We start from the raw sequence: 13430 nt of genomic DNA on the forward strand, positions 1-13430 counted from the left end.
ATGTCCTGGCATATTAAAATCAACACTCACTGTAGATGCCTGAGCCTCAGACATACTGAGAGGTATTACAAACAAGTACTGGAACAAGTACGGCTCTACTCCAAATGTGCATTTAGAGGTAATGTAATAGAGTCAAGCCAGAGTATAAAAGGTTAATTGGTTACTTTCTGGTTGAGATGGCTAATGTACATTTCATAAAATGGTTGTTCTTGAAATGATATGAATGAAAGGCACTTTCTCTCACATACTCCTCATTTCACAGTTTCTCAATGTTCTCATAGAGAAATCAGGTCAAGGAGAGGTAGGAGCTTCATAATGATGCAACGTGGGAACTGGGAAGTAGGTGGTGTTTCAAGGACATAGACCTCTGCCTCTGTAGTCTGTACACACGAGGAGAGAAAGTCTCAGATGAAGACAGAGGGAGGAAGAAGGATAGGGAGAGAGAAAACTAAGAGAGAGGATGGGAGAGCAAAGAGCTAGAAAGAGGGAGAGAGCCCCCTGAGGTCGCTGGTTCAAGCCTGGTCCCAGAGGTATACGTAGCCATTGGTCCTTCAGAGAATGGAACCAGTTAGTGTTAACCTTTCACTGCAGAGAGCTAAATCAGGGTCACACAGAGTGATTCTTGATAGTCTTAAACAAATCTACTTTGAAACAAAAGTATACTCTTCACACGCATCGTTATGGGCTTAAAAGAAGACACCTGTACCATGTCAGATATAGAGTAGACGATTATTCCATTTTAAGTTTGCATTCCAATATTATACTTTATATATATCACAGAAGACTGAAATATAACAAAACTGTTTGACATTGAAACACCGGATTTTTGTACAAAATTATGAAAAATATTAATAACCTTCCACCTATGAAGCAAGCCAAAGAGGGCACTTTTGGTCATTGACTGCAGGAAAGGGCAACACTGATACTCAATTAGCCAGAACACCATGGGAGCCCTTTCCTCTCCAAGGAGTCTGTCTGTGGGAGACTGTTTAAGCACCCAGGCACACACAGTATTGCAGCCATGCTGCCATGTTGCTATGGGCCACAGATATAGTTCTGGGTTGGATGGAGATACATCCTCAACCTCACATGGTGAGGGCTGGGTGTGAGGTCAGTCTGGTGACGGTCCTACTCTACTTAGCACATTCACTAAGTCACTCAGACACTGGAAAACCACAGAGTCCACACAAAGAACAGTCTGCAAATGGCGGAGTATGTTAATCTCTCTTACTCCAGTGATGTATGCCAGCCTAGCAGCATATAGTCAAAGGGAATAGGAAATTCATTGCTGTTAGGGTCAATATGGAATAAGAGGTAGCCAGAAGCAGTGAATGAAATAATGTCTCATTATGTCTCATGATTAGAGAACCGTGTGATGTAAGTTGAAACATATACAGTATCAGTCAAAAGTTTGGACACACAAACTCATTCAAGAGTTTATTTATTTCTCCTATTTTCTACACTGTAGAATAATAGTGAAGACATCACAACTATGAAAAAACACATTTGGAATCATGTAGTAACCAAAGAAAGTGTTAAAAAAATAAAAATAAAAATATATTTTATATTGTAGATTCTTCAAAGTAGCCACCCTTTTCCTTGATAACAGCTTTGCTCACTCTTGGCATTCTCTCAAGCGGCTTCATGACGTAGTCACATGGAATGCATTTCAATTAACAGGTGTGCCTTCTTAAAAGTTAATTTGTGGAATTTCTTTCCTTCTAAATGCATTTGAGACAATCAGTTGTGTTGTGACAAGGTAAGGGTGGTATACAGAATATAGCCCTATTTGGTAAAAGACAAAGTCCATATTATGTCAAGAACAGCTCAAATAAGCAAAGAGAAACAATAGTCCCTCATTACTTTAAGACATGAAGGTCAGTTAATACGGAACATTTCAGTAAGTGCAGTTGCAAAAACCATCGAGCGCATGTGTGGTTCCCACCGTGATGGTGTGGGGGTGCTTTGCTGGTAACACTGTCTGTGATTTATTTAGAATTCAAGGCACACTTAACCAGCATGGCTACCACAGAATTCTGCAGCAATACGCCATCACGATGGCAATGATGGCAATACGCCATCATGATGGCAATACGCCGTCATCATCTGGTTTGCACTTAGTGGGACTGTCCTTTGTTTTTCAACAGGACAATTACTTAAAAAACACCTCCAGGCTGTGTAAGGGCTATTTGATCAAAGAGAGTGATGGAGTGCTGCATCAGATGACCTGGCCTCCACAATCACCCGACCTCAACCCAATTGAGATTTTTTTGGGAAGAGTTGGACTCCAGAGTGAAGGAAAAAGCAGCAAGTGCTCAGCATATGTGAGAACTCCTTCAAGACTGTTGGAAAAACTTTCCTCATGAAGCTGTTTGAGAGAATGCCAAGAGTGTGCAAAGCTGTCATCTTGGCAAAGGGTGGCTACTTCGAGGAATCTAAAATCTAAAATATATTTTGATTTGTTTAACACTTTTGGCTACTTTATGATTCCATATGTGTTATTTCATAGTTTTGATGTCTTCACTATTATTCTACAATGTAGAAAATAGTAAAAATAAAGGAAAACCCTTGAATGAGTAGGTGCGTCCAAACTTTTGACTGGTACTGCATATTTCAAAGAGGGCTGTTGACATGCCTCGAGCTATAGAAACCACCTATCCTAAATGAAAGGGTAAAGAACACAAGGTGAGTATAAGCTGGGCAGCCTGGAGGTTTGCTCAGCCCCATAGCTTTGGCAGCAGCCAGTGAGAGACAGTGTTGGGAGCCCCCTCCTGCATGTCAAGAGGAGCCAGGCTCACAGAGGTAAGGAGAGGGCTCTGCCAGGTCAGGGGAAGCTGTCTAATTACAGCAAAGGAAGCAGAGCTGCTCGTTAAGCAAATAAGGGCTAACGAACCAAGGCACCATGGGAAAGTTTGCCTTGCCTCTTCTCTGCAGAATAAAAGTAGTCTCTCTCCCATTTCCATCTCCTCTTCCTAGATGGTCAAACATTTAAACAGACTAATGAGCCAATTTAGCGGCAAACTTTAAAATGCTAAAAGGAAAGCACATTACAACAACTTTAAGACCTTTGCTCTCTCTCCGTTTAGGTTGATCCCTCCTCTTTTTCTCTGTTCTCTTTCCATTCTGTCACGTCTCTCCTCATCCTTCTTGTTCTCCCATTCTCTAATCCCCCATTATACTCGGCACCATCTCTAGTTAAATAAGACTGTAGAAATGTGACTTTCTCACTGTAATTGGCAACCTAATCCACTCTGCCAGCTGGTAAGCCTAAAACTCCTGCATTGCCCAAAGAATATGTCTTGAAAATGGAGGCTTGTTATAAAACTAAAGCTACTTCTATTTGTATAGCTTCCACTGAGATTAATTGTATGTACGGGATCAATACCATGCCAAATGTATTCACAAATGAAAATCACCAATCCACAAATGTATAGCTGAAGTGTACTTTTAGCTCTGAGCCTCTACTTTTATCCAATGTAAAAAACACAATTTCACATTTTGCTACATAAGACCGAATCCAGGTGGTGAGTCACAAATGTAAATCACTTTCCACAAATGTAAATCACTTTCCACAAATGTAAATCACTATCCACAAACAAACACATTTTGATTTGTATTTGTAAATCGATATATTGCATTAGAATGTTTTTATAACTGCAGATATGCAGGTCATTTCCAAGGGCCTTAAGTAAAATGACTGCCATAAAGATGTGCACATAAGAGAGATATATATGGAAAACCTGTAACTCCATATTTGGAAGCGCTTAGGTCACCTGACTTTTGGCAGGGATTTGACGACAAAAAAAAGACAAGAAGTTCTCACTTGTAGAAAAAAAGTTCTCACACATAGAAAAGTTAGAATGCGTTGAAACGATTTGAATTCATAGAAAAAAGGTTTGTGCCCATAGAAAGCAATTTCTATAAATCGCTGGCAGCCTCTCGTTCGGCCATGTTGATGCCTGTACTTCAAGGCTGCAAAAATTATAGTATGTTAACCATATGTGTTAACCATATGTGTAACCATAGTATGTCCAACGTAAATAATCGAAACCCTAGCCCTAGATGACTCTATATTTGCAACACTATTGCAGTGTAAATCAGTTAATGACCCAAATAGTTTAAATAGCTGGCCAGTGTGATAACACCACTAAATGTGAAGGATATGTCATACCTTCTAAATTATTATAATCCTTTCACTGTCTCATGTTGCACAGACAGTGAGCACTAATAAGGAGACATAAATATTCCTGAGGCCTCCACCGTTTCCACAGGAGAGGTATGCAAAAGGTAGAGGGGAGGTGTAGGAAATGATACATCCTCTGTAACAGTATCGCTTCCGTCCCTCTCCTCGCCCCAACCTGGGCTTGAACCAGGACTCTCTCCTCGCCCCAACCTGGGCTTGAACCAGGACTCTCTCCTCGCCCCAACCTGGGCTTGAACCAGGACTCTCTCCTCGCCCCAACCTGGGCTTGAACCAGGACTCTCTCCTCGCCCCAACCTGGGCTTGAACCAGGACTCTCTCCTCGCCCCAACCTGGGCTTGAATCAGGACCCTCTCCTCGCCCCAACCTGGGCTTGAACCAGGACTCTCTCCTCGCCCCAACCTGGGCTTGAACCAGGGACCCTCTCCTCGCCCCAACCTGGGCTTGAACCAGGGACCCTCTCCTCGCCCCAACCTGGGCTTGAACCAGGACTCTCTCCTCGCCCCAACCTGGGCTTGAACCAGGGACCCTCTCCTCGCCCCAACCTGGGCTTGAACCAGGGACCCTCTCCTCGCCCCAACCTGGGCTTGAACCAGGGACCCTCTCCTCGCCCCAACCTGGGCTTGAACCAGGGACCCTCTCCTCGCCCCAACCTGGGCTTGAACCAGGACTCTCTCCTCGCCCCAACCTGGGCTTGAACCAGGACTCTCTCCTCGCCCCAACCTGGGCTTGAACCAGGGACCCTCTCCTCGCCCCAACCTGGGCTTGAACCAGGGACCCTCTCCTCGCCCCAACCTGGGCTTGAACCAGGATCCTCTCCTCGCCCCAACCTGGGCTTGAACCAGGATCCTCTCCTCGCCCAAACCTGGGCTTGAACCAGGGACCCTCTCCTCGCCCCAACCTGGGCTTGAACCAGGATCCTCTCCTCGCCCCAACCTGGCCGTGAACCAGGGACCCTCTGCTCACAACAGTCACCCTCAAAGCATTGTTACCAACCGCTCCACAAAAGCTGCGGCCCTTGCAGAGCAAGGGAAACAACTACTTCAAGGTCTCAGAGTGGGTGACGTCACCGATTGAAACGTTATTAGAGGGCACTGCTAACTAGCTAGCCATTTCACACCGCCTCCTTTTCTGCAGCAACCAGTGATCCGTGTCAACAGCATCAATGGGATCAACTTTTATGGGCTCAACTTTTTTTCTACGACTACAAATCGCTTTCTATGCGTGAGAACTTTCTGTCTTTATGGCAGTCATTTTACTTAAGACCCTTGGAAATGACCTGCATATCTGCAGTTATTTAAAAAAATCCAATGCAATATATCGATTTACAAATACATATCAAAAGGTACTTGTGGATAGTGAATTGCATTTGTGGATAGTGATTTACATTTGTGGAAAATGATTTACTTTGTGGATTGGTGATTTATATTTGGGAATACATTTGGCATGATATTGATCCCATATGTATGCCTCATAGTTTGCCTTTATTCCAAAACATATAGCGTAAATAGCATGGTTGGGATTTACAATAGATTTAGTACCTGTTATATATTTCTCATTACAAGCCAGCAGTTGCAATCACTGTACATGGAGTTTAGAATTATGGACCCCCAAATGTATTATAAAGACTGTCTGAATATGGCAATAGACCCAACATAATATTGCAGTTACTCAACAAATTCAGGCAAGAGTGAACCTATTTAGTAATTGCTGATTGCACAAACAGCAGGGACATGTGGCACAATGTGGGTATCAATTAAAATGATGTATGAGTCTGACACAATCTAATTACGACCTGGCCTGGTATTTAATAACATGCATCAAAACGCAGAGGAGTCGACTGTAACCTGTACCGCCTCCCAAGTGGAATAATTCAATGACTGCATGATATTCACAGAAAAAACGTGTATTTACCTCTACAGTTTACATCTGTGACAACAATTTTGTATAGCCCAAAGTCATAGGTATGTTGTCTTTGACTGATACTTGAGAGGAACAACAAGGTCAATTGAACAATGGCCTAATTTGAATAAGCAGGATGTCTAGCTAGTCTCAGTGTTTGTATGCTACAGTATCTGTCGGCCATCCCTGTTGTGTTCCTCCTCCTTGTTACAGAGAACCGAACAAACTGTTGAATAAGCATCAGCAGCTCAACTCTCCTCTCAGAGAGAAACTCCCTGATGACTCTCTGCTCCATGTCCCACCGTCGCCCTGGACGTAGGCGAGCATTCTCAAATCAATCTCATTACCGGGAGAAATAGCGCAATGAAAACTTTCCGCTCCACAGAAAAGGCCTATCAGGACTAATTGGAGTTTTAGTGAGAGGCATAACCAATTGAAGGCAGAGCGGCTGTGTGTTTTCCCCGCTTACAAAGATGTAAATCCATTATTGGTGCTTTATTTGACAGCCATAAAATGGAGGAGTCATTCATTAGCAGGGAACAAAAGGACATAATGTGATACTGTGGTATGGGGTCTGAGACCACACAGACTCACACCAGTAGATGAAACAAGACACTTTGACATTAAGAAAAATAAATGCTCTCTCTACAATAGAAAGGCCACAAGTTCCATGCACTTTGAATTATTTTTAACAGAATGTGGTTGTCCACTGATAAAAAGTCCCTGGAGCTAGACTTGGTTAGCAGTCACCTGAAGCCCACTCAGCAGGCTAACTGCCAGGCAGGTTAAGTGTTCTTTATAACGGACTGCCCCCTGTATTCTAATGGATGTTTGAATACACCCGTTTTATAGCTTACTCACAATTCTACATGTCACTGAGTGGACTCACAGGGTAAACAGAGATTCACACAGAATCATGCAACATCCATCAATCATTCATCACAAATCATTTTAATGAGCAGCTCTTCAGCCGTAATGGAAACCACTGTTGTGATAAAGCTTTCATAGAGACCTGACTGGAGATGGAAGCAAAGAGGCATTTTTTCTGAGCTCTATCTATAAGATAGCTGAAGAAAGGAGCTTGGGGGATGGGGTCTGTGACTTCTGTTAACCCCTAATACTGCCCTCTCCTTACTCTCCTCCATTCCTCCACTCCCTCTATTTTTATCCCCATCTCTCCTCCCTGTGCTCCATAGTGGAACTGTCAGGCAGACTAATGGCCAGCCCTGAGCCCAAACTAGGACCCAGTTGGATTTATTTAGCCTCTACGGTCCATCCCTTCACCAATTAACCAATAGACTAATATCTGGATGAAGAAACAAATACTTTGGCTAACACTGGTGACGCAGTTAATTAAGTGCCATAGAAACATCTGTCTGAAACAGCCTTCCAGAATATTTCAGGGAACAATTTGGGTGTATTTCGTCTCCCAGTCCTGTCTCTGGTTACAAGACAGCTTGGTTGGTGTTTCCCACTATAAAATGTATCTTTTCTCATCTCATCTAACAGGGTGGGATTGAAGACAGATGGCTAACAAATGTTGTTTTTCTGCTCCCAATGTTTCTGCGCCATAATTATTTCTATCATGATTAACACATAAAGATGCAAAAACCTCTTCTCTCACGCACGCACACACATACACGGACAAAAACACACAAACAAACATACATTTGCTTATATCAGATATGGTCATTTATATGGTAATGCCTGGCGACCCCTCTCATCCCTCTCACTTTCAGCTTCCGTGCTCTGCCCAGGTAAACTAACACTCTAGCATCTTTACAGGGGATCCAGATAAGGCTATGGATTGCATGGGAGCTGCATGGGGTTATCTGTTAGAATGCAATCCAACCCTATCTACGTCAGCGCTCCTCGTAATCTCAGCCTCTCTTTCTGTTCTCCCCTGTCTCCAGGAATTAATTTCCTCTCGCCTCAAAGCAAGAGCCGCTCCGCCAGGAAAATCATACTTCAAAACCATTTACATGGAAATCACTTTTTAACTGAGACACTCAACTGTGTGGGCATGCCTCTCTTCTAGGTGAGAATCTATCATACGAGAAAACTAATAGCCGATGTTAACACCAGAAAGAAAGAAAGAAAGAAAGAAAGAAAGAAAGAAAGAAAGAAAGAAAGAAAGAAAGAAAGAAAGAAAGAAAGAAAGAAAGAAAGAAAGAAAGAAAGAAAGAAAGAAAGAAAGAAAGAAAGAAAGAAAGAAAGAAAGAAAGAAAGAAAGAAAGAAAGAAAGAAAGAAAGAAAGAAAGAAAGAAAGGAGAAAGCTATAGTATTCCTGCTATGGTACTGATGGGGCCACAGGTAACCTCAACTTGGGGAAATAATTACCATGAAAACAACCACTGAGGGAGGTAATTAGGCTAGTAGTGAGGGAAGTCAATTCTGAAAGAAACTGTGAAAGATAGGGTCAAATGTATAGTTGAAGATAGGGGATGGGAGTATGAAAGAACTGGGAAGTGGAGAGTGAGTAAGGAGAGGAATGGTATCAGTAGAAAGGGGAGTGGGAGGATTCTGAGACAAGGCTTATCCAGGGCCAAGGTCAGAGGCTTGAGTAGGGACAGAAAGAAGGGACGAGGGAGAGAAAGAAAGAGAGAAATGATAGAGAGGGAGAGGAAGAGATAGAGAACATAAGGCATGAGGTTGAATAATACACCATTCGTCTCTCCACCATAGCCCTACCCCCAGGCCAATCCCCATCTCCCTTCTGCTTATGTGAAATACACCATGTATCCCTCAGTGTTCTCCTGGCTTATCCCTTTAAGCCTCCTCTCCCTCTCAGCCAGGAGTGAAATCCCACAGCACATCACTGCCTTGTACACCCTGAATGGAACATACATTCTGCTCATGTATTCCATGGAATCTGTATGCACGTACTGGAATTCTAGTCTTCTCTTCCCATTCCCACACTGATCCCTTGGGCTGGAGATTGAATCTGTGTCTACTAACTCATGTGATATGTATTTCACCTGGAGGGGAGATTTTATTTATCAGTCAGCGTCACACACATTGATCGTTTCCCTGTAGAGCTCCTCACAAAGCAAACCAAAAGCTTACAAATGGCCTACAGCCTTCTGTGAATTGCATTCGGGAGCAGGTCAGCTTCATTATTTCAATATAGTAAGAACAATCACTTCTCAAATGAATACACCAGGAGTAAAAGAACATGTGAGCCTGCAAGCACACACTCAAGCGTGGTTGAGTGCACACAAATGCATGCAGGTGTAAAGATACAAACAGAAACACACACACTATGCGACTGTGGTTACGCTCTCCGTAGCCGATGTGACGAGACCTTTAAACAGGTCAACATTCACAAAACCGGCAGGCCAGACGGATTACCAGGACGTGTACTCAAGGCATGCGCGGACCAGCTGGCAAGTGTCTTCACTGACATTTTCAACCTCTCACTATAATACCCACATGTTTCAAACAGATCACCATAGTCCCTGTGCCCAAGAAAGCAAAGGTAACCTGCCTAAATGATTACTGCCCCGTAGCAGTCACATCGGTAGCCATGAAGTGCTTTGAAAGGCTGGTCATGGCTCACATCAACACCATTATGCCAGAAACCCTAGACCCACTCCAATTCGCATTTCCTCCGCAACAGATCCACAAATGACACAATCTCAATCGCACTCCACACTGCCCTTTCCCACCTGGACAAAAGGAACACCTATGTGAGAATGTTGTTAATTGACTACAGCTCAGCGTTCAATGCCATAGTGTCCACAAAGCTCATCACTAAGGACCCTGGGACTAAACATCTCCCTCTGCAACTGGATCCTGGACTTCCTGACGGGCCACCACCAGGTGGTAAGGGTAGGCAACAACACATCTGCTACACTGATTCTCAACACTGGGGCCCCTCAGGGGTGTGTGCTTACTCCCCTCCTGTACTCCCTGTTCACCCACGACTGTGTGGCCAAGCACAATTCCAACACCATCATTACGTTTGCTGTCGACACTACAGTGGTAGGCCTGATCACCGACAAAGATGAGACAGCCTATAGGGAGAAGGTCAGAGACCTGGCAGTGTGGTGCCAGGACAACCACCTCTCTCTCAATGTGAGCAAGACAAAGGAGCTGATCGTGGACTACAGGAAAAGGAGGGCCGAACAGGTCCCAATTTACATTGACGGGACTAAAGAGGAGCGGGTCGAGAGTTTCAAGATCCTTGGTGTCCACATCACCAACAAACTATCATGGTCCTAACACACCAAGACAGTTGTGAAAGGGCACGACAACACATTTTCCCCCTCAGGAGACTGAAAAGATTTTCCATGCGTCCCCAGATCCTCAAAAGTTCTACAGCTCCACCATCGTGAGCATCCTGACTGGTTGCATCACCGCCTAGTATGGCAACTGCTCGGCATCTGTAAGGCGCTTCAGAGGGTAGTACGTACGGCCCAGTACATCACTGATGCCAAGCTTCCTGACATTTAGGACCTATATATTAGGTGGTGTCAAAGACTCCAGTCACCCAAGTCATAGACTGTTCCCTCTGCTACCACATGGCAAGCAGTACCTGGAGTGCCAAGTCTCGGACCAAAAGGCTCCTTAACAGCTTCTATTCCGAAGCCATAAGACCGCTGAAAAATTTATCAAATGGCCACCCAAACTATTTACATTGACGCACCCCTCGTTATTGCCATAGCCTCGTTATTGCTATGTAAATGTATTGTGTTACCTTTTGATTGATTCGATTTTTTTTACTTTAGTTTATTTAGTAAATATTTTATTAACTCTATTTCTTGATCTGTAATGTTGGTTAAGGTCTTGTATTCAGCACATGTGACAAATGAATTTGATTTGCTTTGATATGCTATACAGTAGGTACCTGTGCCAGGCAGAATCCCATTGTAATGCAATGGGTCAGTGTGTGAGCAGTAGGATGAGAATGAATGCATGAGCTAGTGTGCTGTAGTGTGTAGGAGAGCAGTGGGACAGGAGTTCAACTCTCCAAATCTCATATTTTATTCCTTCCATTCATCCTCCATTTCTATATCTCTTTCTGATCTCACCAAATCACATCTCACCTCTTATTTAACAGTGAACCCCAGCATATGGAATCACACCACAATCCCCATCTCTTCTCTACCCCTCTTTTTTTCTTTCCCTCTATCGTTCTCTGGCCTTACCGAATCTAATCTCACCTCTAATTTCACGATCTACGCCACACTGCCGTTCTCTCCTTCCCATCCTCCTCTTTCATCCTCCCATATCCTCACAGTATCCCTCTCCTTCAACCACTCCACAGCCTGTTTCTTCTATCTTACATCAACTGGATTGGAGTAAAGAGAGAACATGGACTCCCTTTCGCCCTTGTTGTCTTCCTGCCTCAACTTTCCCTACTCAGCCGCAGTGACGTGATCCTCCAAGCCCTCCATATCCCCTCTCTCTGATTATCTCTCTTTCCATCCATCCTTCACCTCATGGTTTGATTCACCAGAGCCTGGGAGATGTTCAGTCCGGGTTTGTTACTGCATCAAGGTCCCTTTGTTTGTGTCCGTCCACGCTGCCTGCCTGGCTGGCTGTGTCTTGCAGGTGGATAGTTTATTGTGTGCTACAGCCCTGCCCTGTTGAGGTGTCAGGAGACCGAGTGAGACACAGCCAGTTGATGCAGAGGAGTACCACCCTCTGCATGAGAAACATAGGATGGGATGCTTCTGAAGCAATCAAAATGATAAGCACCCTTCACCCATCTACAGGCATAGTCAGTGTTGCTGCACAGGGAATATGTGCATTCAATATGCAAACACACACACACACACACAACAAGAGTAGATAAACACATGTAGAGTACAAGTATTATCTTCTACAGAGAAAGATGGAATAAAACCCAGAACCCTGAGATAATGTATCCGCAGTGCAACAGCGTTTCCCCCTCTCTCCCATCATCAGTGCTGCAGGTTATTCCAGCCTTTAGTATCTGATGGATCTGACTCCCACCTCTTCCTATAACCACAAAGTTCTGGGTAGATCTATTAATATCCATTTCACTGTTTTTCTACATTGAATTTCCAGATGAAGGAAAAGGAAACCGCACACTGCTCTTGATAGTATCACCGATATTTAATAAGCTTACGTATCGGCCACACGGCCTTCGTCAGAGCTTTTGGGATTCAAAATCCCAAAAGCTCTGACGAAGGCCGTGTGGCCGATACGTAAGCTTATTAAATATCGGTGATACTATCAAGAGCAGTGTGCGGTTTCCTTTTCCTTCATCTTGTTCAATTGATGCCATGCACCTGCAAATAAGATTGCTCAGATGTGCGAGTGCCTTTTTGTATTTACATTGAATTTCCACAAAATGTGTTTGTGTTTTCTGTTACTGTAATACTGTATCGTACAAGATGTTTAATGTTTATAACACTGTCTTTTACAATGTTAATTACAACATTTGATAAGGTTTCTGTGCCTGGATGTGCACATTTGATCATTCAGGTCATACTCTCCTAACACATGTTTTATTCTAACCTCATCACAGTCCTCCCAAATCTGTGTGAGTCCCTACTAATGTCCTAGTGCTGTAATCCCAGAATTAGTTTTCATAGTGCTCTAGTGTTAGTATAATGGGTCTGAATGGTTTAATGGCTGTGTAGTGTGTGGTGAGGTAGATTTCATTTCTATCCTACCCAACCATTCAGTGGTGTTGCACTTGACAGTAATGACAGACAGGTGTGCTGTTTGGGAGTGTTTTCCAGTGGCAGTCTGTCTGTGACAATAGATGTGAGACAATATGCCTGTCTGGGGTTTGGGTCTGCTCTTGACCCAGAGCAGCTGCAGTACTTACCCCTTCAACACAGAGAAGCAGTGTCTGTCTGTCTGTCCTTCTGACTTTCACATTGAACTCAACAGGTTATTAGACGGACCGAATAACAAACATCCAGAATTGCAGACAACCCGGTAGAGAGACACACAGAGAGTCACCCTGTAGAGTTAAACTAGTAGAGCACATTCCATAATGTGAGAATGGCCTGCAGCTTTATGGGTGGGTAATTGATGACAATTTACAACGGCTGCCTCGGAAAGGACATCGATGGTCACCTCAAATGTATCTGCACACAGGCAGGCCTCACCCGCTCCCCTTCAAATCAATACACCTCTTCCCCATTCAGCCTCTCCTGGGAGAGGAGACAGACAAACAGAGGGGAGACAGGCAGGGACAGTTCAATACTGTAGTGATTATATAGCCCACTCTGCTTATCAACCGCTGCATCACAGGGCTTAAGCTGGAAATGAGGCTGATTAAGAACAAACTCACATTCATTTATTTCAGTTATACAAATCCAAATGTTGCTGCTTCTTACATGAA

Source organism: Salvelinus fontinalis, chromosome 2 (genome assembly GCF_029448725.1).
Source record: "Salvelinus fontinalis isolate EN_2023a chromosome 2, ASM2944872v1, whole genome shotgun sequence".
In the NCBI taxonomy this organism is placed as follows: Eukaryota; Metazoa; Chordata; class Actinopteri; order Salmoniformes; family Salmonidae; genus Salvelinus; species Salvelinus fontinalis.